This window comes from Temnothorax americanus, unplaced genomic scaffold (genome assembly GCF_048541705.1).
Source record: "Temnothorax americanus isolate GAGA-0224 unplaced genomic scaffold, ASM4854170v1 Scaffold3, whole genome shotgun sequence".
Taxonomy (NCBI): domain Eukaryota; kingdom Metazoa; phylum Arthropoda; class Insecta; order Hymenoptera; family Formicidae; genus Temnothorax; species Temnothorax americanus.
In genome coordinates this window covers 5,598,695-5,626,230 of record NW_027509442.1, presented here as the reverse complement: position 1 = coordinate 5,626,230, position 27,536 = coordinate 5,598,695, and the positions used below count along the sequence as shown (strand labels likewise).

The following is a 27,536-nucleotide window of genomic DNA, read 5'->3' as shown; positions in this document are numbered from 1 at the left end:
AAATGACGCGATCAGCGATGCGTTTGACTCGGCGATATCGTTAGTCATTTTTTATAACATTACTATATATCGCGTATGATAGCGGTCGACGGTGGTTGTTCACGATTGACCGAAGGGTAAAATTAGGACAACAAATTCGATCTCCTTCCCTTCGACGATAAACTGACATTTGAATATTAAAGATATCTGTATATGCTGAATATTTAAACTGTTCGAAAACCAGGTGTATGATTCCGCAATCGTTTATATAGATTGTTATCGATACATCGCGTATACCCGTTATTCAGAGATCTTTCTTCTCTCTTTTCTTTCTCCTCTTACTTTCTCTAAAAATGCTGAATGTGCGTCATCAGTCTTTTTACAGTCTTACTTATGCGTTTCTTATGAATATCTATTAAATATCTAAAAATATCGAAATATCAGGCTCGTTTTATCAGGCAGAGCGATACGAGGAGATAATATGCCAACGATATGAGCTAAATTTAAAATATTATACATTAATAATAGAACTATTCTCGTAAACTTTATTTCAGTACTGAAGAAGACTAAGTGAAGTCGAAACGTTTACTTGGTGTCTATTCTATTTATGCCGAATAAATTCTATTATTGATATTCTAATATAATATCTTGAATTAAGCTCGTATCGTTGGCCCATTATTCCTTCGCGTTGCTTTACAAAAACCTTGTTACACGTAAGATCGCGCGATATACGTATAAGTTGAAGTTTATCGAAATTAATCTTTCGCTTTCGCACGGCACGATCTCGCTCGATCGTTTTAGCGTCGTTCTCTCGTCGCAAGCAAGGTCGCGCGCAGATTTGGCGTTAACGAGTAAATACCGATAACCTAATAGCGATACGCCAGAAACTTTCTCGCGAGTCTCGCGACCGTCGGAGGTGGGTAGGTAGAGAAGAACGGATGAGGAGAAGGGCAGATTCGCGTACGCGCGAGCGGGGATAGACGTATAGAACGTAGGGGCGGGAGGGGGCCGGGGGAGGTCGAGCGCTACGTTGCGCGGGGTTGCGTGGGTCGCGAGGGGCACAGAGGGGTGGAAGCTGCGCAGGGAGGGAGACGGCAAAGGGACGGCTGGGTGGGGGAGGATGCGCGATGTGCTCGCTGCTCGCTATCGGCATTCGGTCGCAATCAGCAGCTCGCGCGGCGGCCGGCGGCGGCTCTCAGTTTGTGTCGGATCTCCGTCGCGGTCGTTTCGTAACGCACGGTTCCCTGTACCACGCTGCGCTCCGTTTTTATTCTCTCTTTCTCTCTCTCTCTCTCTCTCTCTTTCTCCTCCTCTCTCTCCACCCTTCTCTCTCCGTTTCTCCCCCCGGCCCCGCACCCTCCCTCGCCCATCGTAGTCCGTTCGCCACTACTCGCCCGTCCCTCCGTGTCCCTCCGTCGCGTCGTCAACGACATCGGAGTTTCCGCCACCCCCCCCAGCGGGAAGCGACCACGATTTTCCACGAACGAGGCGCGTCCTCGATTCTCCGGTCTCGTCCGTGCTCCGTTTTTATGTGCGTTAAGTGCCCTTGGGCGATAGAAAAGTACCTACGAGTGAAAACACGGAAGAATCTCAGAGGTGCTTGTCATCGTCTTTTTCTCATATCGTTACGCGCGCGCGCGCGCGCGTATATGTGCGTGCGAGACGAAACGTGCGTGATACGTATACCGTTGTTTCATCGCCACGCGGACGTCGCGGATCGCGAGGAGGCTGCGAGATCCGCGCTGGCATTTCTTCGACGTCGTCTTTGTCCGAGCGTGATTGACAACATTATCGAGACACGCGTAACCCGAATTAATTTACGGACGCGCCGCGCGCGTGCCGAATGACCCGGAGGGCTCGCGCCGAATCGCGCGTCCCGCTGGTCGTCGACGAATCTACGATTCCCGCGAAAGCGGACGTCACGGTAAGCGAGGTTGACTCGGGTCGACGGTGTGCGTTCTTACCAAGAAGATTGATCAGACCGGCTCGTTTCGACGGAAAACGTCGCGCGGATGTTATCTCGATGAATCGTCGACGGCTTAAGATTTCGATCGTCGATCGAGAGTTCGACGCGCTCGCGCCAACGTTTATTTGAGCTAACTCGCTAACTCGATGCCATCGCGGCGACCGTATATTTAAGGGCCGTCCGTGCCGTCAACGCTAACGCTTTCGAAGAACCCGCATCCACCTGAGTAATCCACGCGCGTTTCCGTCGCGTCTGAAGTCCGAATAGTCGACGATTCCCCCGGCAAGGTCGTTCGCGCCGCTCCGAAACGAAAGTTCGATTCAATCTAAATTTATCGCATTCCATTCTCCAGGTATACGCACGGTGGGTAGTCGTCGAGTAAACAATAATTTAGCTTACGAACGATAGTTTACGTTAAACATTTTCCTTGCGAAGCGCGTTGCGTTCTCGCTTTGAGAACGATCCAAGTGACGATAAAGATAAATAAAGCAATAAAGATCCGACTCGAATTTCGTAGATTTCGTAGATTCGACGACGAGGGACAGGACCGGACTTGACTGCCGCCGGTTCGGTGACGAATGAATCGGGAGCGACGCACGCTTGTTTTACGTAATGAAACCGCGTTCGCGTCAGGGGGAGAGAACGAGCGGAGCGCGCTCGAATCGCTCGCTCGCTCGCGCGCGCGTGCGCCGCGCGTAATCTATCCGTCCGTCGCTCTTCGCGTTCGGTCGGAGCGGCGCGCGCGGGGTGGGGTGTCGGTCGGTCGGGGCGAGGGAAGCGGAGGGGAGCTCTTCGATCATCGGCATTACTGGCCTCCCTCGTGCGTCCTCGTGTCCCGTCGGAACGGCGCGGCGGCGATCGGCTCGCTTCGGGCGCCGTCGCCACTCGCCCGCCACCGCCACTACCGCCAGTCTCGCACTAGCTCGCGCGCGCTACGGATCTACGTTGCGTCTCTCGACCTCCCTCTCTCTTTCTCTCTCTCTATCCGCGACTTTGACGGAATCCCGGCAGTGGTTAGCGCGGAGTAGACGGTAGATCCATCCAACGTTCACGACGCGTCTCTCGGTGTCTTTCCAGCGCGAGGAGTTCGACGTCGCGTGATCTCGCCGTCGATTCGCGGCCCGTCGTTGCTTTTCTCTCGCGTTTCTCCCGGTGGTCTCCCGTCGAGCGGTGTGCGCGCTTCTTGGATACGCGGTCACGCACGCACGCATGGACGAGCAACGGCGACGCGGCACTGCCCAATGATGGCCGTGCCGGGCATTACCGTTGACGTAGCGATGTATTATTAGTGGTGCGCGTCGCGGGAAAGTGCTGGTGCGCCGCGGTCTCGCTGTCCCGCTGTCCCGCCGCTCGCTTCAGCCCGTACGCGATATCTCTTTCTCTCTCGGCAGTACGGAGTCGGGAGTCGGGCGATCTCGGCACCGATAATAGCCGCCGCGGAGTGTGCTCCTCGTCGTCCGCGTCGTCATCGGGAATCAGTGATCGTCGGCGAAGGGAAGGCACGGATACGTGCGGGCGGTTTACGCGTCGTTCGCCGCCCCCCCTGCCGGCCCGTCCCTACGAGTTCGCGCGAGTGAAAGAGTTTCGTATATATATATATATATAATCAGTGCGCGACAGTTTTTCGTTCGCTCTCTCTGGTGTGTGGATTTATCATATTTGGATACACTCGTATTGTCGTATTGGATATATGCCGCGATCCCCGTCGGCCCCGAGATCGTGATTCCGGTGAGTGTGCGTCTGTGTTTTCTATCTCGCGTTATCCGTTATATCGCGTTCATTCTCGCGCCGCCTTTCGGCCGTGGGATCGATGCGCGATCCCGAGACGCGTGACGCGCGACGGCACGTCGTCGTCGCGCTTGTCGCTCTCGATCGGCTGCCATCTTGTTATTTGTAGCCGCCGCCGCCGCCGCGCCGTCGCGTACGCGCCTCGCGAGCGCGAGCGAGATGTCTCCTCCGTATCGCCGTTCGCGATTTATCGAGACTCGCGATCGCGTCTGCTCCGGGCGGATCGAGAGATAACTCCGTTTCTTATCTATCCTCGATCGTTTTTTCTATCGCGGATCGATACCGTCGCCGAGATGGGCAGGAGGAGGGGGGAAATCGAAATTGGGATAAGACGTTTCGGAGGCGCGCGGACGTGGCGACGTCTCCGTTTGTTTACGGCGGGCCGGAGCGCGAGGCGCTTCGGTTTTTTTTATCCGTCGCGACGGCGAACGAGATGGAAAATGGAAACTCGGTCGACGCGCGGCGGTCGGCGGCGGTCGGCGGCGGTCGTGTAAATACGAGACTGGTCGCGAAAGAGTGCCGCGGGCGCCGCGGAGTACGAGCGGAGCCGTACCGTCGCTCGTCGCCGCTCTTTCAGCGATGCTTTGCGCGGAATTGTCTCGTTAACGCGAACAGCTTCGCGATAAAGTTGCGCGAGTACGCAACGTGGTTTTCGTTATCGTTTCGCCGATAATTTTACTTGAAAAACATATAGTATACGCCGTTTAACGAGGCTGCGAACTCGCGACGAAATAATTGTACTCGCGTCGCAATCGTGATTTCCGTCTTGTCTACGTAGGGGCGAGTTATGCTCAATTTGAGTAATTTTTAATCGTTCCTGGTAAGTCGCCGCTGCTCCTACTCAATTTGTCGTTGATTTAACTGAACCAACGAAATTAAAATAATAAAAATTTTGACACATTTAATAGTTAAAAATAACAAAATGTTATTTAACTCAAGGTACGGTTCAAATTTCTTTTAATATTTAACACTGCTATAGGCGCGTTTGACGAAACTCCGGATACTCGCGTCTCAACTCCCTCTTTTCGAACGGCGATACCGTTTCAAGATCGCGATCTTTTAAGAAAAAATGCGCCGAATTCCGTAGAGATTTCGCGCTGCAAAACCGTCTTGCGAAAATACAGTCGGCGCGGCGAGCGACCGCGCTCGCGAGAACGATTTGCGCCTGTCCGAATTGTTTCGTTTGAGAACGACCAGTGAAAAGTTAACGACCGGTGTACGCGGAATTTATTTCTACTCTCGTTTCGGAGAACTTGCGTGACGTGCGTGGGAGTTTGGCTCGCGCGCAGCTGATCCGTCGGGGATTGACGTCGCGAGTCGATTTCCTCTCAACCCTTTGCCTTTCCGTGTCAAGCTGGGCTCGATGCGACACTTTTGTAGTAGTTTTTCGCGGTTTTTTCTTTAGTTCTTCAAGCAGGTATTTGAATCGACGTATGATTTTAATCCGCGGCAAACTATATTTTAAATCTGTATAAACTATTTCTAAATAGAAATTTTTATTTATTTGATTAGACCCGCTGATTATATTGCGTTAAAGATGAGATACCTTTCGCTCATTTGATGCGAGAAATCGCTTACATTGTGGAAAAGATTGATACGCTTGTGTGTGTCTTTAATTGCGTGAAACGAAGAAACGTCGGCGATCCATTTTGCGCGATTTGGAATTGGAATTGGAACATTGTTATGTATAATTATCATAGAAATTAATATACAAATCGTGGGACGTTTAGCTTTCAGATATATTGATTGCCAAGTGCGTAGTGTTTTTCAATTTAATCGCGAAGAGATGAGTTTTCCATTGCGTGACGATTTATGCCGTTTTCCGAAATTCGCGAACATACCTATATATTCGTATATGTGACACAATGGAAGAAATTAGTTTATCGTGGGTCACCGATTATATATAGCCTTATATTCTTCTTTTCTAAAATTGTAGCTAACGGGAAGCGACAAATAAAACTGTGAAGCCCCCTAATTGAGAAAGAAATTAGTATATTATAAATATGCGATATCGCTCCGAACGAAGGTACTGTAGGTAATCATAAATTTCGAGCGTGATCCGTGACTCTGGCGGATTTCCTGAATTATTCACGACGTCCCCCCGTGTAAAAACCGGCAAATCGGCGACGGACGCAATCTGGCCAAGTCGGAGAGCCGCGTATTTCATCGCCGCGCCGCGCCGCGCCAGGAAAAACGGAGCGCTCCGTGGAATCGTATCGCGCGTGTGGCTCGTGGAAATGGAAATATCCCAGACGCGTCCGAGGAGAAAGCGATTCTCTCGAAGCCGAGAGACTTCGATGTCGCTCGGTCACGGTATATAGTTCGCGTTCTCCTCGCCGCGAACGATATTATTTCTGGCACGGCACCAGAGCCGACGGCGGCGCCGATCGATCTCGTCCTCGAACGGGCGATCGCGAACGTCATCGTCGTGTGTGCGTCGCATGCGCTCGCGCGTGTTCGCGCGTGTGCGTGCGTGCGCGTGTGTGCGCGCGCGTCGCGATCGATCGCGAGCGAGCGCGCGTATTCACCGTCCTTTTGGCCGCGGCATCAGGGAGGAAGGGAGGTAAGCGCGAAACACGTTTACCGAGACCCCGGAAATAATTACCGCTAAGCAGACCCGAGTTGTCGGCAAATTGAATTGGCCTCGAGTGCCGGCGCACACGCCGCTCGCTGTCCTCTCTCTCTCTCTCTCTCTCTCTCTCTCTTTTGGCAACCGTTGCCGTCGACCGGTCTCAAATATATCCGAGAGGCGATCTCGCCCCGGAAATTCTCTGCCCGCGGCCCCCGCCAATGTTTGCAAACAAACTCGCGTGTCAGCGTCGCCGTGATCTCCGCGATTTTATATATCCCCATCCCGCTTTCCCGGCATCCGTGTCGGGTTAATATCGTCGTGATTTGCTTCATTTGTACAAGCCTTCTGTCGAATCGCAAAAAAGTAGCACGCGTGGTCGAGTATATCGACAGCGAGATTGGACGATATATTGTACGGTGTAGTTTTTTATAAAAGAAAAATTATAACTTTCGCGGACCTTTTATACTCTGTCGTATGGTTGAGGAAGATTTATATGTTTTTTAAATTGTACGCAATAAATACGTGACTTCTTTCTCGCGCACTAATATTTTTTTACATTGCGCTATTATTTATGCATATATAGAATGGAGGGATACATTATTTTTTGTTGCGACAAATGATGATTGCAATTAAAATCATTAACGTGGTTAGGCAAAGAGATACGTGAATAATCACGCTCATTAAATCACTGTTATCGCTTTAGTAACAATCGCAAATTAGAGAAATAAGTCACATACGCGGCATATGCGATAACAAGATGAATATTTAATTAGTGAAAAACAGTCTCTGAAAATGAAATAATAATGGGAGCACAGAGGAAACAATACTTGCGAACTTAACTAACTCCGGCGATATATTTTGCCGTCATTTGAGTCACGTTCGGTGACTGCGTAGCGTAACCCCGGGTGATTTGATTACCGTCAAGTAATTTATGCGAAGCAGCTCGCTAAACGAAGCGGATAGCGAACTTTTCGACGGCAGAATTATTTCTCCCGTTTCAAAGACCGTTTTATTGCTCGCCGGCTTTCCCGCCGCGCGTCGACGTCTTCGGAACTTCGCCGGAACTTTTTCTCGGTCTGTCAGAATTATTATTATTTCGAGAATTATCTTTATTATCTGGAAAAGAAAACGCTTTCATCGCACGCACATTTCTCACGCTTGCCGAAGTTATATTAGCCGGTTGATAAAACGTTGAAGGAAGGAAAGGTTGCGCGCGCGCTGTACCGTTTGCCAGTTGGTTAATTATGTCTGTTAATATTAGTGCTGCCGCATTATATAACCGTTAAATACGCATGGTGTTACATATCATTTTTCTATTGTCTAATTAGCTTTAATTAGTTTTAATTAGGTGCAATATAATTAAATCTTTCATAAAGGACACACATTGATTTATTATGCTTTATTATATGTGTGAAAGAATCCGCTATATGATTACATTTATTATCATTTTTTAAGTGTTCCACCACCGTATCCACCGCGGTTATCAGTTATCACGAGATAACTGATACTTGAAGTTTCGTAGTGCCGTTTCACGTGAAAGCGACCGCGCTCTCGTCCGGCACACGTGCGCGATTTCTCCTCACTGTACTACTGCGCGCACATTCTTTCGCGATCCATCAGCGCGAGCGCGTCCATTGGCCGACACGTCCAGTTTTCGGTTGCGTTTTCAAATTCGAATCGCCCCAGCGATAAGATGGGAAATGGAAGTTAATGGCGAAACTAATTAACAAATAGAAATTTTTTTAGATATTGAAAGTGAAAAGTCACGAGATCACTATAGATCTACGATATAATTTAACGAAACGTTCAAAATTTTTTTTCTAAATAACGTATCACGTTGCGAAAGAAATAAGCGGAAATAAGGTATTCGGAACATACAATATGTCGTGCCGGTCTAGCGACTTTCCGACCCACCGGTATATTTCCAACAAGTTTTATGGACCAACCCGCTACTGACCGCAATTTTTTGGTCTTGCTTGGTGAGCATATATACGGTACCGGGCCGAAATTTCTCCGGCTTGACGTTCCATCAGGACCGCATGTGCCGGTCCGTTAAGTGCATCAATGAGATACGCGGAGATAAGCCGCGACCCAGTTAGACGGCGTGTGACTTTGAGCGAGGGGAAAGTCGTCAGCCGCTTAATTCGCGATCGATCGTAGACGAGGAACCGATTATCAGCAGCTACCGCACGTGAAGTTGGACGATTTGCGGTGTGGTGTGTGCGATAACGTACAATTAGATGGTGAGGAATGTGGTGATTTAGAAGATCGAGCGTTGATATTGTATAATTTTTCTACGGATTAGTTTGATTTTGAAGTAGCATATCGTATTTAGGTCAACGAGAGCAATCGCGATAATTGATAATTGGCGGTATGGACGACAATAAATCTGTCGTCGAAAAATATGTTGAAAATTTGATCGTGGCAGAAATCTTGCTTCATCGATATCAATTTTGTTGTAGTTTTTATGCGCGATAATTGCCAGTTAAAAAGTTATAATTTTTATTTTATTTTATTGCAGTTTTGGACTTACAAATCCGCTAATAAAGTAAATCCGGATTTCGTTGTTTAACGATGTGCACGAAATCTTTGAAGTACCGGTGAGATGGTCGAAACGTTTTAACTTTCTCGGTCTTCTTTTTTTTCAGTAACCTTGAAGTCGTCGGGTTCTCGAAGGTTACTTGATCGGTTCGGTGTAAGCGAATCCAAACTAATCTGAAGCCTGAAGCCAATATAAGGCGTTAGTTTGACGAGCGGTATTAAAAAATAATTCCGTTTTAACGTGAAATCGTATTGTGTGAAAACGTTTCGAACATTTCTAACGCTTCTCGAGCTGTTTTTCGATAATAAATAGTTTTTTGGGGAGAATTGTATCGATTTTGAATCTATTTTTTTTAATATCAGCTAAATTTAGAAATCTGCATATTGTTTTCAGCGTGATATTTTAGAAGATATAACTTAAAATTCTGAATATATAGAAGCAACGGAGCATTTGTCTTATTATCAAAATGAAATGTTAACTATGTCGAAGAAAAATACAGACTTGAATAATAAATTTCGTAAAAGGGCCAACGGCATTGCTGTTGAAAGGATTTATGACACGATTTATGACACTGTTTCGTCCTCCGCTTCTCGTTTCCGGTTATTACGTGTGAGAAAGTCGGGCAAGAAAAGTCCTACTTGCTTTGCTTCGCGGTGATTTCATAAGAGAAACGGGAGAAAGAGAGAAAGAGCGAGGAGGGGAGGGGTGGGAGAGCGGATTCACCTCGTAGCGAACGGCTCCAGTTCAGAATTCGCTCCGTGTGTCGAGCACAAATCTCTTGACGTTCCTTAACTCGTTAACGTACGATTCAATCTCAGTAATTTAAAATAATCGCCGATATATTGTATTCATATTTCCGCGTTGTTGTAACACTCTGACATGATTACACCTAGAACGAACAAAATAAAATTCTTATATGAGAAATTAGAGAACTCTCGAAAAAATAACTTAATTAGGGTTATCAATCAATCAGAGTGATCTATCAATTATGTTTCATCATGGTATAAATTAATTTTTTTCCTTTCTATATTGAGCATGTTCTTTTTATATTCGAAGATAATTACTTTTAAGGTGACGTTTCAGAGGAAAGTTAATTCCTTTTCATATGTCACATGAAGATAAATATTACAGGTGCTCTTATTTAAGTCGAGATCTGTCCGTCTAATTTTCAACTTTAAGTTCTTAACGTTTTAACGTTCCTTTTTCTCGATATAAATCGCGCGATAATTTATGAGTTGATAGGCAGATACGTTGCAGTTCAATTTCACGTCGCTCGAAGCAATGGAAGTTCGGATTACCGCGTGGTTATATCGTATGAAACGCGATCCAACTTGCAAGCAGCGGAGAACCAGCACGCTCTCTCTCTCCATTCGCTCCTAAAATACCGCGGCTTTGTCACGGCAGCATTCTTCAAAGTGTTTTTGCGGCGAGACCAAGAAATATTTTACGCGAGTGGCGCGCGATTAATTCGATACAGATGCATTGTAGCTTGCTGGTATCTAGGCAAACCTGGCAATATCGGATTCACATCATGCGGTGTATGACAGGAATATTGACGTCGCGCGATATTTTCAGGCCTGTGCGCGATACTCATGGTATCAGATATTGATGTAACACGTGACAACGTAACGATTACGACGTACCGTCATAAGATGATAAAATCCATCACATAAGTTTCATCAATTTTTATTAGATTGAACATTAGGCAGTTTTTATTTCATTTATTTCGCGGCTTTTTACTTTTTTTGCAATTTGCAATTTATTGCATATTATTTGTACTTGCGTGTTATCGCAGATATAAATAAAACATAAGGACTAATTAAATGAAAAAAAGGTAGAAAAAGAGCCTATTAATCTAACAATAAGATATCTTTGATTTTTTGTAAGACGCTCGTTGCGTGCGTCGCATCATATTCGTGCATCGACGTGGAAAGCGTAAACGCAGATCGGAACGGCAGTTTCCGGATAATGCCGAGATAATGGCGGAATAAAACGCGGGAATCCGAACGATTCGAGATGGAGATGTCGAAGCGCGCGAGATTTATCGGCACGAATTTAACGTGCGCATATCTTTCGCTTCCCGGACTCGTCTGGATGCCTTGACGTTGAACAATGCTCTCGGTTAGGAGCCACCATGATATATTCGTAGTCTATCGTCGCTAGGATGACGCTGAAGAATCTCTCCATTCTATAATCGTGAACGAACGAAGGATGAGACGGCTGAAAAATGAAAAAGAGTGGAGTTCGATTTTTACGTATATCATTTAAATATTTTTAGATATTTTTATAATATAGATTACATATGTTGTATATTTATACATATATATGCAGTTTATGTAGGGTGTTCGTACAATGTTTTACTTTCTGACAATGTATATCATTATTGTTTTCATGCAACATACATACCTGTGGTTAGAACGTTCTACGCAACAAAATTGAATCGTGAAACTATGTATTACTAGATTTGTAATTTGTATACGTTGATTTTTTGAACATATACCTAGAATTTAATCGTTTTCACGTATAGGACGTTTTCTATACCGCAAATCGGGTAGAATGAAATTATGAATGCTAATATAATTCAGTATGTCGAAACGCTTTTTTCGATATTATTCTAAATTAAATGCGAATTCTGAGGCGCCAATACCTTGTGACTTTTGTACTCGACGATATCTTTTGAAGATTGGAAAGTAGGTAACGTCTCGCTTCAAGGCAAACCGTTTTCGCGAGCGCGCCGGCGAACGTGATGTATTCTTATCAGGTTTGTGCTATCGTTATCGAGAGAACCGAGACGCAGGTATAATAGTTAAAAATAGAAACACGGCATTCGGATATTTCCGGGCGCGCGTAATCCCACGTGTTGGACGAGCGCGAGGGTGCTTGCCTATACGGGTTTGTGGACGGGCTGAACGTCAGCGGCAGGTCGGTGTGTCGAGGACAGAGGTAGGGGATTGCCATCGTAATAAAGGATCCGACGACCCCGAACAATCTCCCCCCGTCGCGCCGAAAAAGGATCTCTTGCATCGAGCAGGGATGTAGCGCCGCATTCTTGCGCTAGTTCGTGTCGCGCTTTCTTCGAAGAAAAAAATTTGTGAAAACGACAAAAACTCTTGATGATTAATCGAACTCACTTTGCAATTCTAATGATATTTATTTGTAATTATTATTTGGAGTTTGTAACATTAGAGTTCTTTAAAAAAAACGGTGAGTTTTGTTTTAACGAGATAATTATTTCAAGTCTCTAAAATATTCAAATGATAGATTTGGTTTCAGGTAATTACCTGGTGTTTGAAAGGTCTGAAACATTAAATGACAGGCTTCGCCCGTCCGAGATAATTGAATACTCTAACGTCTGAAATATATGGATGGTGTTATTTTGGTCTAAAATTATTACGTATATACGAATGTACACGAATGTAACACAAGATATTTAGAAAGAGTGTTAATTTATAGTAGAAAGGTTATTGTGCTTCACAGCGATATGGCCGGAGCAATAAGCGCTATGCGTCGTGAATATGAATGCGACTATTCTTGGTCACGCATGGCGACGCCTTTGGCTTCGGAGTTATTTCTAGTCGTACGGTGACGCGAAACGCGCTCTCGTCTACGGCGGTGGGAGCGAACGGTTGCGTCGTGACCGCCTTACGAATTTTGTAACACGGATTCTCATGCGGTCTACGCGGTCTAGAATGTCATCTTTGACAAGTATCGACAAGTCGCCCGTAATGAAAGTTCCACGCGATCTTTCTTTTGTCGTGTACCATAACATCGATCGACCTAAGTAACCGGCAATTTTTCATCGTTTCGAAACAAAGAAATTTTTCTTGTACTTATCATCATGGAATCAATTGTAAGTGCCACGCAAATTTTCGAGAGATCGGTTTTGCCAAATTAACATTAGGAACAGAGAAAAGCATGTTCGTGAGAAAGATGGAGTGAAATTGTTTATCTATGAAAAGAATATTCAGTAGTTCCGGAACGTCTTGCGTAATAAAATAATAATCCATCAGAGTAAATCCGGGGGGCATCTCCGGAGAGAGGTTGTACGCTCACTGAGAAAATTATAGTGCCGTTTTATGGATAAAGCGTAACAAAGTGCGTCAAAAATTTCACTATACTCATCCTGTTATCATAATCGCTTTATTTGTCCTATCTCTACTCTATAGCGCCGATAGCAAAATATCTGCAGTGTTATTGCACAGTTAAATATAACCACCAAATAGAATTAATCAACGCAGCGTGTCGTAATTTTATATTTTATCTCGCTAATGATGCCTCGGCTAAATGAAATATTTTGAGTAAATATATGCGGGCTCTCTCTCTCTCTTTCTCTCTCTCTCTCTCTTCGTAATATCTTCTCGAATATATGTATACACGCATATACGCGCGCGCGACAGATACGCAATACGTACGCGATCGTGGAACATCACTATATATTTTATAGCGTGAATCTCGTTGTCCTTGCTCGTCTATACTTAGTTTGTTTTCCGATTTAATGAGCAGTCCTTGCCACATGATCGGTTGTCCTTTGTTGAGCCCCTCTTGTTTCCTCTCACTTTTGGTTCTCTTTTTTCAAAATGTGCCTTGTCCGTGCTTTCTCTATTCGCATGCTTTATGGACTACGGTGGGTGCTTGATGTTTTCTTTCGAGTATAGTTTTTTCCAGAGGAAAACCTTAAGTGGCGGCATACTATTGATTTAGCGTTATTTTCCGTAAGCAATATAAAATATTGAAACGTCGCTGTAAATTACTTACAGATAAACGTGTTCGAAGGCGGATTGATAGATTTATGCACTTTCTCCAGAATTGAGTCGTCTATAACTTACAGAGATCGTAGAAAAAACATTTGATATCTCTGTTAAGAAAAAAACTAATTTAAAATGCTAATTCAGCCAAGCTGCTATTCCATGTTAGATTTATGCGACAGTTAAAGATATTAAAGAGCGCTTTCTCTCTCTCTCTCTCTCTCTCTCTCTCTCTCTCTCTCTCTCTCTCTCTGCATTAAGATAAAATTAGTCAAATAAAGAACGAAAAGATTTCGGTTAGACACCATTTAGCACATTTTATCTTGTTACACACAATCTTTTCATTGTAATTTGATTTATGTTAAAAATATCGTATGGTTAATCCGGATTGCTCATATGTGAGGATTTACGGATAGTCGATCGAGATTCGTTATCTACGACCTGGATAATTGTGTTCCGTTTTTTTTTGGCGTTTTCGCATTATTGGTATTCGTCCATTCTCTCGTGTAATGTAATATATAATGGTAACCGGCGCGCTTTAATTAGTGTCGTAACTTCGCCGTATTCATTTGCATTAACTCTTTTTTCCCCTCTCTCGTTGCTCTAATTTCCCGTTTCGACCCGCGATATCTTTTGTCGCCAGCCGGCGCTCAAACTTCACGAGCAATTATAACACGATGCGATAAAATTGCATTGACTTTAATTAGTTTTTTTTACGAATAAATTTATTTGGATGAATCTTTTTTGGATAGTATATCGATCGCGAAAGATACATGTTTGACATAATTTTTCCAGCGAAAGAATAAAGCACAATATAAAATAGGTAACTCATTTTTATAATTACATTTTATAAGCTTACGTACAGCAGTTCGATCTCATGATTGTAAAATCTTACGGAAATAATTTAAATTGGATTTTATCACGTTGATCGCTATTATACACGACGTATCACTTTACTTTCACGCACATGGTACCAAACGCGATAGATGTAATTAGAAAAAATGGTGGGAACGTCACGTGCATCTCACCGTTCTTAAGAGACTGCTTGGCAATCGTACAATTTTATTCTATTCACTTTTTTTTCTTTTATTGAACAGATCTCTGGCTTTCTTTTTCTCTTTTTCTTTCGGATTTTTGCACTAGCCTCGCCGCGACCGACGTGGCGTTTTGCTTTGTTTCACACTCCTTATAGTCGGCTTACAATTAGTCTTTGTTTATCCTACTTTTTATGCACCATGTGATCTTCTTTTATTCCGTCCCCTTTATTTATCTTTCCGGAAAGCACGGATTGTTCCGGCTCTACCGGCAAACATTTCGCTGTTATTTAATTGTTGTATTGACGCACCGCGTGTTATTTCGTAGGAATTGTGCTATCTTTTTTTTTGTAAAAAAACTATCGTCTTATGAATGTTGCCGATTCTTTCATATTTTCTTTCATTTAATTTGCATTCTCAACAATTGGAGATTGAAAAGCAAGTTACGGTAAAATCTCTTCCAGCGTATTATTTATTGCGAATTATAGGAATCAATTTGCTTGAGAAAAATTTGTTCACGAAGATATCGTAGCTTAATAGAATTAATAATAAATTAGCTGTCGATATTTTCCCGAATTTGTTTTATTATGCATTTCGAGCATTTTGATATATTTTCAGAGCGGAGACTAGACATTCGTCGACTAGACTTTTCTCGGAGAGGTTTGAGAATAATATCCGAGGATTTGTTCGAAATCTATTTGGTTCATTAACGATCGCGGTCGTATATAAATAGCCGTATGTGTGCACGCACGCGGGTTGCCACACTTTCAATGTCACGATTTCTGCATAGCTCCGTCTGACACGTAATAGAGTAGATTGCTTCGCGCCGACATTTCCTATTTCCTTAATCGCTTTATCTTGAAGCGCCTTTCGCATATTCTATATATGTATATATCTTGATATACCGCGGATAATGATAAAAATAACTTACTTGAAATAAAAATATGTTGGAATTATCATCATATAATTTACACATATAATTTAATAAAAATGTTAAGGCGATTTACAATTTGTTTGCTTATAATTTTTCAAAACTATCTAACGTGTAAGACAATGATTTATTGATGCGTTAATTTGCATTATGAAAAATAGAATATTATTAACGGAAAATTTTTTTTATTAAGATTTACATATGAGTACAATGAGTAGGAAAAAAAATATAAGATACATTTTGCATATGTAAGATCTTTTCTAATTGAAAACGGCTTATTGGTGAGATTTTGACTCGAGTGTTTTTAATGGGCAGTGAAAACTCGCGCGAACACACACACACACGAGTATCTGTCAGCGCGTGTTTGTTTTCTTCCGACGAAATCATCATTCGACTAAAGTGCACAGGTCGTCGAGATATCCCGACGAAGTCGAGAGGATTTTAGTCGCTGACTCGCAGCAAAGCGGTATGCTAGAGGGCTGTGGAAAGGAGAGAGGGGGGCAGGAGGGAAAGTGGCAATAAAGCGAACAGAGACGGAGACAGATGGAAAGACGAAGAGGCGTAGAATGAAAGAGAAAGGAGGAAGAAGACCAGCGGGAAGGAAATACCGAGGATCTCCGAGTCTATATCTCACGCGTACGCGCACGTGCACTTGCGTGCGATATTTTAAGCGCGATTCTCACGACGCAATACGTCGACGACGCGACGCCTACGACAACTGCATGGTGTTACATCGTTAATTATCGATCGCGGTCGATTGGCGATTTACGGCCGAGAATTAGCGCAGAGTATTAATACCGGGAGGAATCGTTCGCGGCAATCGGTGAAACGTTTTCTCGGTCGTTACGCGAGAAGTTACGAAGTTCGTTCGCGATTACGTTCACGTGACGCGCAAAAGCGCGCTCGTCGAGATCTCGACGAGAAGTTTACAACGAGGAAAATCAACGACGTTGCTTCTCATTATTCCCGGCAGACGATTAACTTGTAACCGTATTTTACCTCGCTATCGTTTCTCAATTCAGGATCACTGTGATTATAAACGTCGCGCGTTTCGTTATTTCGGCCATCGAAACTTTGCGAAGAATTTCAAGTCATATTTATTTTGCATTGATTTATTTTTAAATTCCTCTATAACTTCAAATCAGTTTTATTAACAAGAAATATGTATACATTATATTAAAATATCATATATACGATGTTTAAATAATAATGCGTAATATATACATGAATCGTAGCGCAATTGCCACTTGCAAAACACAATTTTTGGATTATAAACTACATTCTAGTCACGATATAGAATATCACCCTTGTACTCGATCATGCTTTATTAATCTGTGCCATTTTTTATTTCCTATCATTTTTCCGTTGTATCCGTTCACTCCGTCATCTCGCGTCTTTGTGAGCTACAGATTTCGATAAACGGCATTGGATCGCGATGTTTTCTTCTCTCCTGCACCATTTACCCGACGACACGTTATATATCTCCATGCCCTCCCCCCCCCTTTCTTCTCCTCCTGTCTTTCGCAACCGAAGATTACGTTATTGGGAAGAGCTTTGTCGTACGCGAGAGAGCTCCGTTCGGGTTTGTCTTCCGGCTATTCCGATCAAAGGATCGATCGTAAGCTCCGGTGACCGCGCGCGAGATCGTGTGCGTTTCCACGAAATTGGACGGGTTCAATCTTGAGAGGGCATCCCCGCATCTCTCTGTCGCTATTCTTGAGACTACATCGGGCATCGTATATGTACATTACATATACATACATAAACCGTCCTGCATCGGGCAGACCACCCACCGGGATCGAAAGATCCTTTTCTCTTTTGACGTCAAACCGTATCTCAGGAATGTACCGGGATTTTGTATTATTATTTGATATCTATTGTTCATCTATGTGTATTCCACTCAGAGATAAGGTCCCATCCCAATGTCACGGTGATATTGCGTGTCACGACTTTTTCTCTCATGACGTATGCTTGGTCATTCTTGTGCGTATTTCCAAGCCTATTTTTATCTCATATTTAATTATAGCACATTATTAAAAGTTAGATGTACCTTGTTTTTCCTGGCCGTTGTACACGTTAGCCAAAGTTTAATTCGCGTTACTCATGTATGAACGACGGACGCAGATGCAAATTAAACAGAAAATTAAGTCGTCGCTCATAAGCGAGGATCGTAATTTCTAAAGACACGTGCCATTTATATATGTATATCGTTATAACGTGACAAGATGTTAATCAAGCGTGAACGAGTTTTTGTTATCTATTATCGGACGTATTGGTCGCATGTGAAGATATACATATATAAAGACGCGTCATTAGACAGCCAGCCGACTCCAATTATCCGCGATTCGTATCGTCTGGTAAATAAGAAATAATTGGATCTTCGGTCTTCTCTATCCTTCCTCGTTGACGGTGAACGGCGAAAAGGGAGCGGGGCGGGATGGGTGCTATTAAGGATAACGAATTAAGTCGGGAAATGCGAAATGGGGACAGTTCGCTAACTAAACCGACGGGCAATATAAATTTACAATAGAAAACAATATAAATCATCTCCGAATCGATAAAGCGCGGCGTCGTACGACAGAAGCAGTAAATAATGATGGCTAAACAAGCGATTATTAATGTCGCAAGAGCGAGTAGGAGGGGGAGGGTGGATTGATTGCAGAAGTAGATAGGCAGAGACGGATGAGAGAAATCTGGCGAAAAAGGGAGCAACGACGAAGAGATACATTGGAGCGCGCGGGTCCGTGTTGAGGAACAAGAGGCGGAGATAGCCGCGTAACGGTTAACGGCCGACGGCAGGAGACGGTGGAAAAGGCGAAAGAAGCAAGAGAAAGAGAGAGAGAGAGCGAGACGCAGAGGAGAGAGGAAGAAGAGAGCGGAGGCGCTATGGAGAGGCAGTCTGCTTTTGCTAGCCTCGACTCCGGTTGCCGTGACGACCCATACCACCCGCCATCATGCCGTCCCGGCATAGTCACAGTTACGGTCCCGGACTCACTCTCTTTCTATCTCTCTTTTTCTCTTCCTCTGCTTTGCGATCGACCCCTACCTCGTCCTTCTCCGCCACCGCTGCCGCCGCCGCCGCCGCCGCCGCCGCCTCCGCCGCCGCCCTTCTCCGCTACGAGCACGACGGGCCTTCTCGTCGAGGGATCTTCGATCGTGCTTTCTCTTTCTCGCTTTTCAGCTCTTTCTGCTCCTGTGGCAAGGACCCTTTGCGGTTTTTGGCCTGCGTCCTACGGTGCGAGATGCAATTGCTATGCCAAGTATCCGGCACGATGTTTTAGTTTCGGCCGAGCAGGATAGCTTTCAACTTTTTTTAGTTTACATGATGGTAACGTAGACAATAATTGAAGTACAAAAGTAAAAAAAATGTTCTATGCTTAATTTTCTCGCATTGTATTTTTTGGAACTGTTTTTGTTTACATAAATGACAAAGCGCTTGACGTGCTACAATTGTTACGTCTTGTAACATCTTTCATGGATATTTTGTTAAGCCCCATGAACTAAATGAGAATAGCTACATTATTTGTTTCCAAAGGGTCTAAGAGTCTTAAGGGCCCTAGGGTGCCTATAAAGGTCTCTTTGGTCTTTAGACTGCTGATCATAAATAGAACCCTTGTCGTACATGTTTCTTTAATTTTAGAAGTTTTTGGTGCATAATTAATTAGAAAAATAATATCTTAGTCTCTATAATTTAATGATATTTTAATAAATAATCAATTATTTGATTAAAAAATGGTTGTAAAATCAATCGCTATCGATAATTGGCTGTAAAGGTAAAATACCGATGTCAATTTGATAATTAATAATACGCGAATAAAAAGTGAATTCGATTAAACGTACGATTGAATAATTCCGAGACCGGTTTTAACCGCGATAAGTATATAAATCTCCGATAAAAAATAATTGATCGGTCATTCGCAGTAAAGGGCGGTTCGCCAGATCCTCCAGCTTATGTTCGTGGCTTATAAACAAAAAGGGCTTTGCCTTTCACACGATCTCGCCCCGTCCCTCTGGTCTTTTGATCCTTTTATCGGCCGCCATCCGCTCCGATGATTTAGACAAGCCGGTGTAAATGCAAATGCAAACATGCAGTTTCAACACAGCCGGCGGGCTGCACGGCTGCGCCTCAAATTCTTTCGCGCGGAAGCTCCGCTGCGCCTTCCCGCCTTTTCTTCCGCTTTCGTACACCTTTGTACGAATCATTATATCGTCTATATGGGGTACGGTAGTGAGGTTAACGCGGTTCGCGTGTCTTAAGCTGTTCTCTTCATTGTCACCGCTCTCTCGGAGATCCGCCAATTTTGCACGGAATTATTTTAGCCCCCGAGTTATCGCGTTACGAGACAATTAACGTGTAATATCTTTCATATTCTCGAGAGACTTTATTGCAGCAGATTTCATTTGACACGGATTTAATCTTATCTATATAGATTTTTATATCATTATTTTAATCCGGTACATTTGATTGAAAGATAATAGGAAAATCTGTTAAGAGTAAATAAAGTTGCACTTTAGCTTTTTTAATGCTTTTACTATAAGATAAGTTTATCACTCTTGATTTTTTTCCAATATTTTAAATTTTACTAGTAAATAATTTTCGTTATCTCTCACTCTTAATATATGAAACGAAGTGGGAAATATTTTTTTGGCATTAACCATTAATGCTCAAAATTAACCATGCATATGATCAAAAGTTTTATCTCTTAATTCGCATGATATGTGTATAAATAGCGGATATGAGCGCGAATCAATTGGAGAACGAAGTTGTCATCCCGATATGTGTTATACAAGCAGATGTTACAACTCCCAAGAAAATAGAGGCGTCATCGGCGATATGTGTGACGTGGCAGTCAAAGTGTTAAGCGCACTTTCCGGTCTCGTTTTCCTTCATGGCTGGGAATCGCCGCGATTAGCCGGCGGTACGCCCACGCGTGTGCGCGGCCGGGCTCCACGCTCGTGTGCGTGCACACGTATGCAATGCGCGCTCGGGACGAGGACGAGGGAGCATACCTCGAGCTGGGCCGAGTGCACGCAGGCGCTCCGCCATGCGCCCGAGCGTGCCACATGGCCGCCACCTTGGCAATGCGTTGACCCTAAAGTAGCGCGCTACCATCACCACCACCGCCACTACCATTATCGTCGCCAACACCGTCGGTGCATCGACACGCGCACTCGTGCGCGCGCGCGCGCGCGACCGATTTCCCGGTGCAGCCAGGAACGAACGGCTCAAGAAACCATCTCGCCTAGAAATTACATGTAAGAAGGGGGAGGATTGAAATGAGCTGAGTTTCCTAGATGGTTATCCTATTATCAAAGTGGACGTGACATATTTACATAATTTGTGACAAGCTTCCGTACGATTTTTCAAATTGCTCGAAACGCTGAATGACTGAAGTGACGAAAATTCTTTAAGCAGAAATAAAAATCGATTTTTCGATCGATCGATAGGTAACATGGTATTGGTATAAAAATAAGGGTGGCTTATTTGTTGAAACCATTTTCTTAAATGACTACATTATTCTTATCTATATTGTTATTTTTATACAGACCAGTTTGCATTGATAATAATGTTTTCAGCATAATATTTAGTCAGTTCGCTCTTGAGATGAATTTACAAGTCAAATTCAAGATCAGTTTTCTCGTTTATTTATATACGCAGTTTTGTGTGTGACAATATAAACAATATATATAAAATAAAAATGTGCTCTGTGTTGTCACACTCTATTGTTAATTGTCAATTCTTTAGCACTTACGATAAACTTTATCATTCAGAGAGATTTGTATTTTCCTCTGATCCTGCGATTTTTTTCACGGATACGATTTTTCAACAATTGTTAACGAACATCTCTTTATTCAGTTGATTATCGAGTCGGAATGCGGGACAAAACTCTTGCGGTTACAGACTTTACCATGTACGATGAATAACGATGCATCGCAATTTCAATATTCCTTATTATTTTTGAAGGCTTAATTGTTCGATCGAGTGCACGTGAATAGACTTTGAATGTCGTTTGCGAGTCAATTACGAAGGTAATATCAACAGCCCCATCTCCAGCCAGATCGTAGCTGTTATCTTATCGAAATCGTTCGCGTATCGATTGCCGAGGTAGAGGGTCAGATTACAGAGCAAATACAACGCCGTACACAACACAACGGGGAAGGGAAGTCGGTGCTCGCGGCATAAAAACGAGTCTCTTTAAAGAATGAAAGAATATCTCCTACGTTGTTAGATTCTCGATGGCTCTTTTTCAAGAATCTTTTCTCTGTTAAAGGATCACGTTATCAAATTGATTATATCTATCGTTAAAAAATAACGGAACGGCTAGATTCTTTGTTCTTGAGATCGTTAATTCTAGTATAAATATAGATAGCATTTTAAAAATCGGTAAATCTGTAAAAGAATATATTCCATAAAAGTACAAATTTTTTAATATCTAACTTAATGTCACAATTACTCTATATATGTGTTAAGTTGGATATTTTAAATAAACGGAATATTTTAAATACTAAAAAATAAAAGTTTCGGTTTTTTGGTGTTATGGTTCTGTGATATTTCCTGTTTAATTTTTCATCGTGTTACAATTTTACAGCTCCTTTTTTTTAGAATAGTTAAATAGTTTAGTAAAAATGTTTAGTTAGCAGGCTTTGCAACGCGCAACCGTTACATTTAACATATCACGATGACGCGTTACGACACGTAAGATTCTGACGTATCTATTATATATAGTATTTACCGACAGTAAAGCGTCATAAACAAGGAGCTATAATAAGACGAACGGTGCATTAGTGGGGATCCTAAACGGGAGAGAGAAAGATAGAGAAAGAAAGTAGAGAAAATGAAGAAAACCACCTGTAACCACTTATCTGCTGTGTGTGTGTGTCACTTATCTCTACAGTGTTTACAGATCGGGGATAAAATTGTACGAATCTGATACCGCGCGCGGAACGAGATCATTAAAGTATCACGTATCACATCGCATACACGTTCATCGCCGTATCGTATTTTTCTCGAGAGCGCGAAACTGCTTTTATTCGAAGGAACGTGCAAGATATCAGCAAAAAAAGCCAATTAATTATTCTAATGTAAAAATTATTGCGTTTAACGAATTACCATAAGAAAGTATTATTCGCAAAAAGTCTGCTAGAAACAAAGCAAGATTTTTTTAAATAACTGATAATTTATCATTTTTTCGATTATTATATATCGAAGTCATTTCGCAAGTTATTTCGCAAAGTGGAAGAGGAGAGTAAAACGTTGCAAAATGCGTCTTCATGTAATTCATAATAGAGCTTATACGATCTGATACGGAATCTGAGAAACAGTGCTTGAACGTAGGGCGAAGTTCGGGAGGAGCGCGGTCGCTCGAACGAGCGACAAATATAGACGGTGGCGTTGCGAGGCTCTCTATACGTGCGCGCGCGCGCCGTAATTACATTACAATTAGAAAGCAAGGACGCACTTTGCACCGGTAGCCGGTGTATCGGACGGGTGAGACATATCTCGGTGGATTAACGCATAGCTAACGAGATATACGAGTACAATTTCGATTAGGAACGATGTGATATATAATTAGCTAGTTCCCATCAACGAAATAAGGGCCAGTATAATTTTTTTATTGTCCTACATTCTCCACTTGAGTTTAGATAATTTATCGTAAAGACATTGTCCGCAACATTCGTGTGTCTGTTATCGTAATACCGATCATAGCGATGATTGTACTCGCGCACGCAAATATATCGCGTTCCTCTCAACGAAAGCGAAATTATCGCGCGGCTTGCATATCCCAAGATTGATGTTTGTTCATCTTCTCGGAAAATTTATTCAGGAATGCGATGATCGTCGGTGATACGACGGGGAAAGGGGAGATAGGGGAGATAGGAGGATGCAGAGGATACGGCACAAGTGCGATAATAATACATGATGTGTCGCGGACGATACCGCACTATCTGTATAACGCATTGAGCGCATAACACGATGGGACACACCTCGTGCAGCACGCGAGCGCCATTGACTGCGATTAGGGAGCTTTTGCAATACCGTGTTTCGAGGAAAAATAAATTCGGTGAATGTCAAAATGTCTCAAGATTGGCACAAACGATTCACGAATCGCTAATGACACTTTATGTCATCATCGTATATTTGTGACCTGCGATACGATAAAAAAGAAAAAAAAAGAGACTACTTTGTATCAATGTTTATCGTATTAAAACTCGTAAAAGTCTGGTTCATGTGTAATAATCTCATCATGCTTTTTCTTATTACTTGTGTCTTATTTTTATTAGAACCCTCATCTTCGCTTTGTAGGTGTTGGTAGGTCCGTTCGCTGAGGATCGAAACGAGTTTTTGAGGCAATCGGCGGCGTGGCATGACTAAAAATAAGCGCCCGACTCGCCGAGGAAGCCGTTAACTCGTCGTTAGCTTTGTCCACGCGTAAATCGATAGTTTAAACGCGCGGTCACGATCCTCCACGAATCTCCTCTCTCGATTCTCCCTATCTCTCCCGCCTAATCAAACCTCTTAATTTATTTGCGCTTCACCCAATTATCGGATGTACATCGTTCAACGCATAATTTATGCCGCGATAAAACTGATAACGGCCATTCGCGACATGCATTTGTTGGCCGGTAATTGCGCGGTCAATTATTTATTGCAAAATAATAGGTCGGCCGATTTTTTACGCATTACGGGAGCAAGAAAACCATTTGTTGGTGGTAATCGTCGGTCAACGCGTCGATTGGAGTAATTGCTTTCGCAGCGGTAAGAGGATAATCGACCGTCGCGAACGGGATGCGCGGTGTTAATTCTAGACAGAATAGGTCGATTTCATGTGAATTATGTTCCCCATGGATTTGCTTACATGATAAAATCAATAAACACTTTCCACCTATATATACGTGTAGAAAAATATACTGGAATGTTAATTATTCTTATATTGAGAGATTCTCCCTTTGACGGAAATTCGAACATACAAATAATAGGCATTTTTTAATTTATGTTAAATCTATGCTATTATTATATCTCTATTGTTTTTACATCTTATTTATGTTTCTTTTAATTCCGAGTTTTTCGTGCAACTAATCGATAATATAGGTATATTATTGATCTTTTGTCTGTCTGGACAATCGGTTTTTTATTATATCCGTATTGAGATACTGTATTAAACAATTCTAATATTATCTGTCTGAGATAATCTTGTTATGTCGAATTATGTCAAAACTTTTAACTACGCAATGCAAGAAAGCTATCCGGAATTAGCTACTCTAAAAGACAGAAATATTTAATAATTATAATTGAATTATATACATTATATTGTATACGAAATCAAAGTAAAGCTTTTCTCGATTTATGTACTCAGCGCTATCGCCGCTATCTACGAAGAGGTTCTCACATTTTCATTATATTCTGTGTATCCTGGTATTTCGTGACGCAACGATCATTTCGCGGGTTAAGAGCCATTATTGTTGGAAGTCGTTAACGCGAAGAATTATCGACGAATACTCGTTCGAGAGAAGAGGAGCGTTGAAAGCGCACGGAGAGAAAGAGAGAGGGGACTCGCCACGACAAAACGTCGTGGCGCCTGACGAGGCGGTCGACGAGATAACGATCCTTCTCTCCACGGTACCCTAATTAAATTGAATCACGGAATTCTCCGGACCAGGAAATACCCGATGAAGACGTGCATTAACAAATTAAAGTGTCTTCGTTCGCGCGCGCGAAGCACCCTTGGACACTTGCCAGTCTCTCCCGTTTCTAGCGCCGATAAAAAGCGCTTCTTCGTTGAACGTTCGATAAAAATCGCGCTCCCATCAATATCATCGTCTATGTCAATTATCGCGCGCGCTATTTATTCGTTGGCACGGGCGTCTTTAATGGCGTCTAATTTTTCCGAATGCCAATTTTGCGAAGAACTCTTGGGAACTGAGTCGCATTTAGTAACGAGATAATTCCAAAATTAACGAGAATCGTGTTTGCAAAAGTTAGATGGGTTTTTGATAAAAATAAGCGGATAATTTGGTATTTTGCTTTAAAAGTGGCTACATATTGGGTATTTAAATTCTACACAGTGAACAAAAAAATGCTCGTAAAAATATATTTTTCCTCCGTTCCTTGTGTCACGACTATTTTACGTTTTATTATTTTTCTTGTTATCGACTACAATGGTAGCGTTGTAATTTGTTCTTTTAGTTTGTTATTACGAGATATGATTTTTTCGAGATGTAAATTTATTTGTATTATACATATATGAGAGATATATAGCTCTACGTAAGGCTACAAATATAAAGCACATGCTGCACCAGGCTGAGTGTGTAGTGCGATCGATCTGCAAAGCGTACGCGGTGACGTAGGTTGTCTGTGCCATATTTGCCGCGAGGAACGCTTCGTTTCCTTCATCGCGATCTATCGAATTTGCGTCAATTTACGTCGGTAGGTCGCGATATTAATACGAGGAGTATATCTTGTACACAGGAAGGATTTCCTTTTAATAAGATTTTCAATATTTTGGGAAGAGAGATATCAGATAAATTAGAAAGAGAAATTAAATTACAGCGCGAAAATAATACGCCGGTGAACAAATAACTTCTTCGGGTTCTTTTCTCTCGCGCGATCTTGCAGTTTTGCGATGTGCCGAAGTTGACTCCGGTGCTAAAGTGGAATCCGGAACTTGACTGGAGGATCGATTCATCGTCGGTCGATGAAACTTTGGCGGCCGCCGTTCCACCAAAATTCCAGCGAGATAACGGACGTTCGTTACGGTACCGGCGTACGGCGAACGCACACGTGTACGCGTTCAGTCGTGCACGTTTAGTCGTGACCTCATCGATGCACGGAACCGTCGTCGTGTACGATCTGCAACCCGCGACCCGTTTTCTAACGAAACTCGTTCGAACACGAGTTACACCATGCATCGATCGATATCGCGGATTTTTTTTCTCCGCGGGAAATCGCTTTTTCGTCGAGGTTCTCTCTCCTTCGATTTGAGGCTGATGAATCTCGATCTTCTTTCGTTCCTTTCTCTTCCTTTTCTTGAATTTCAACTTTTCATACACTGTTGGCGGTAGTCTTTTATCACGTCGTGCGATTTCATCGGGAGTGTATATAATATCTCGTTTACGTATATCTCGTGCAAATATTTATACGGCAGAGAATATTTTTGTTCGCAATGTGCGCATGAAAAAAACGCGCCAATTTCATCCTTATTTCATTTTAGAAGTGTATTTGAATTGAATCTCATAACAGCCGGAGGCACGAAGTATTTGCGTTCGTTATCGAAGATACGACATTTAGGAAATTGGTATAATATTTACGTAAAACAACGTGTGTGTGAGTTGTGATTATTCAATTTATTAACTTAAAATTCTTTCGTTTTATATATTGAGTTCCAAGATTTAATTAAACTGTAGTCTATTAAAATAATTAAATCTACTGAATTGAAGTTGATAAAAGTAGGCAATTAAAAATGTCGATACTTAAAAACATATATTCCACCATGGGTTTGATATAAATTGCAAAATATTATAAAGTAGAAATAAATAACGCGCAATATATGAATTGCGTAGGATATACGCTTTATAATGGAATAATCTCAATTGTGAAATTTATGACAAAAAAATTTTTTTTTTCTTTAATTATTAATAACGCATCGCGAAATTTATTTATTGCGTTTTTTTCGGTTTTTTTTTACATAAAGTCCATAGAACTGTCACGAACATATATTCGAATAAAAATACGCACGCGGAGATAAAACGACAAATATAATGTTTAAAGAAATGGCATAAATTATAAAAAATGAAATGCAGCGAGATACAATTCATTTTGATGAAGTGCTGGACAGCTTTCACGTATAAAAAGAATTAAGCGACAATTTATATTATTTTTATTTTAATAGATATATTTTCGCGGAACGCGTAAATGTTCGCGTATAAATATTTTCGTAAAAACAATAATCTTACCGAGTACCATCGTGTCTCATTACAAAA

General features: G+C 42.5%; 1 protein-coding gene across 3 annotated transcripts in view; it reads left to right on the top strand.

Annotated features, from left to right (window-relative positions):
• The first annotated feature begins 1,183 nt into the window (after nucleotides 1–1,183).
• Nucleotides 1,184–27,536, top strand: part of LOC143900329 (uncharacterized) — a 174,018-nt gene continuing 147,665 nt past the window's right edge. Inside the window, exons 1-2 of one of the 3 annotated variants that reach the window (XM_077411536.1) lie at nucleotides 1,184–1,575; nucleotides 3,556–3,673. The gene's annotated coding sequence lies outside the window, so the exon portion shown is untranslated. Of the gene's footprint in view, nucleotides 1,576–3,234; nucleotides 3,674–27,536 lie in introns of all 3 variants that reach the window. The other 2 variants (XM_077411535.1, XM_077411534.1) reach the window with 2 other exon arrangements.